General features: G+C 52.8%; 2 non-coding genes across 2 annotated transcripts; both read left to right on the plus strand.

The window, feature by feature from the left end:
• Window positions 1-253: 253 nt before the first annotated feature.
• LOC145747528 (small subunit ribosomal RNA) lies at window positions 254-2,063 on the plus strand. Its single transcript, XR_014282250.1, has one exon. It is a non-coding gene; the product is annotated as a small subunit ribosomal RNA (ribosomal RNA).
• Window positions 2,064-2,308: 245 nt separating this feature from the next.
• Window positions 2,309-2,462, plus strand: LOC145746761 (5.8S ribosomal RNA). The gene has a single exon (XR_014281532.1). It is a non-coding gene; the product is annotated as a 5.8S ribosomal RNA (ribosomal RNA).
• The last annotated feature ends 38 nt before the right edge of the window (window positions 2,463-2,500 follow it).

Genomic DNA, 2,500 nt, shown 5'->3' on the forward strand with positions numbered 1-2,500 from the left:
AGTTGCGGTGGCCGGTGCGCACGCAAGTGATAGTTTTCTCGGTTCGCTTTTGTTGGGCGTTCCTGGTGTTGTATGCAAACGCAGCCCGCGCGCGGCTTCGCCCGAAAGGGCGTCTGGCCGGTGTCGACGGCGTCCAGATCGCGGCTTACGCCGGGTTTGAGGAGCTAAGCAAAAATAGTGATTGAGTAATACAGTGCGATACCGCGACGGGGAAAGCGAAAGACTCCGTTCGCGTATTTTGTCGGCCGATAGTTACCTGGTTGATCCTGCCAGTAGTCATATGCTTGTCTCAAAGATTAAGCCATGCATGTCTCAGTACGAACTTGCGTACGGTAAAACTGCGAATGGCTCATTAAATCAGTCGTGATTCATTTGATCGTAAATTTTACTTGGATAACTGTGGTAATTCTAGAGCTAATACATGCAAAAAGCGCCGACCTTGCGGGAGGCGCGCCTTTATCATATCAAAAACCTGCCGGGCTTCGGCTCGTCTTGTTGGCGACTCGGGATAACTTTGCTGATCGCACGGTCTTGCACCGGCGACGGATCATTCAAGTGTCTGCCCTATCAACTTTCGTCGGTACGGTATCTGCCTACCGAGGTTCTTACGGGTAACGGGGAATCAGGGTTCGATTCCGGAGAGGGAGCCTGAGAAACGGCTACCACATCCAAGGAAGGCAGCAGGCGCGCAAATTACCCATTCCCGACGCGGGGAGGTAGTGACGAAAAATAACGATACAGGACTCTAACGAGGCCCTGTAATTGGAATGAGTACACTGTAAAAATTTTAACGAGTATCCATTGGAGGGCAAGTCTGGTGCCAGCAGCCGCGGTAATTCCAGCTCCAAAAGTGTATATTTAAGTTGTTGCGGTTAAAAAGCTCGTAGTTGGATTTTGGGCGCAGGCGTTCGGTCCGTCGCAAGGCGTGCACTGTTCGTTCTGGCTTTACCTCCGGTTTTCCGTCGGTGCTCTTGACTGAGTGTCGGCGGCGGCCGGGACGTTTACCTTGAAAAAATTAGAGTGTTCAAAGCAGGCGCTTCGCCTGGATAGTGTTGCATGGAATAATGAAATAGGACCTCGGTTCTTTTTTGTTGGTTTTCGGAGCGCGAGGTAATGATTAAGAGGGACGGACGGGGGCATTCGTACTGTGCCGTTAGAGGTGAAATTCTTGGATCGGCGCAAGACGAACGACTGCGAAAGCATTTGCCAAGAATGTTTTCTTTAATCAAGAGCGAAAGTCAGAGGTTCGAAGACGATCAGATACCGTCCTAGTTCTGACTATAAACGATGCCAACTAGCGATCGGGGGGCGTTATTTTGACGACCTCTCCGGCAGCTTGCGGGAAACCAAAGTCTTTGGGTTCCGGGGGAAGTATGGTTGCAAAGCTGAAACTTAAAGGAATTGACGGAAGGGCACCACCAGGAGTGGAGCCTGCGGCTTAATTTGACTCAACACGGGAAATCTCACCCGGCCCGGACACAGCGAGGATTGACAGATTGAGAGCTCTTTCATGATTCTGTGGGTGGTGGTGCATGGCCGTTCTTAGTTGGTGGAGCGATTTGTCTGGTTAATTCCGATAACGAACGAGACTCTGGCTTGCTAAATAGTTACGCGGCCTTCCCGGCCGGCGTTTAACTTCTTAGAGGGACTAGTGGCGTTTAGCCACACGAGATTGAGCAATAACAGGTCTGTGATGCCCTTAGATGTTCGGGGCCGCACGCGCGCTACACTGACCGGATCAACGTGTGTTCGCCTTGGCCGAAAGGTCTGGGTAACCCGATGAACCCCGGTCGTGCTAGGGATAGAGAATTGAAATTATTTCGCTTGAACGAGGAATTCCCAGTAAGCGCGAGTCATTAGCTCGCGTTGATTACGTCCCTGCCCTTTGTACACACCGCCCGTCGCTACTACCGATTGAATGGTTTAGTGAGGTCCTCCGATTGGGCCCGGGCTCGACTGGCGACGGTTGGGTCTTGGCCCGAAAAGACGATCTAACTTGATTACTTAGAGGAAGTAAAAGTCGTAACAAGGTTTCCGTAGGTGAACCTGCGGAAGGATCATTAGCGCGAGAAAAAAAATCGAAGAGCGAAAGAGCAAACACCGGGACGGCGACGTGCCTCGGCGCGTCCGCCGCCCCGCGATCAGGAACTTGTTTTGTCGGCGTCGAGTGCCCGAAGGCTTCATGCGGTGCGCGGGCTTGTCGCACTATTTGTTGCGACCGCGACCCGCTCGGCGTCACGCGATTTTTTCAGCCGGATGGCGAATCGAGGTTAGGAATCGAAGAGCGAAAAGCAAACAAACAAACGATGGCTCTTGGCGGTGGACCACTCGGCTCGCGAGTCGATGAAGGACGCAGCAAGCTGCGTGATTTAATGTGAATTGCAGAACACATTGAGCATTGACGATCTGAACGCGTATTGCGGCCTCGGGTTCATCCCGGGACCGCGTCCGTCTCAGGGTCGCAGAAACGACAACGGCCGGCGGGATCGGCTCCGCGACG

This window comes from Corella eumyota, chromosome 3, assembly GCF_963082875.1.
Source record: "Corella eumyota chromosome 3, kaCorEumy4.1, whole genome shotgun sequence".
NCBI classification, from domain to species: Eukaryota; Metazoa; Chordata; class Ascidiacea; order Phlebobranchia; family Corellidae; genus Corella; species Corella eumyota.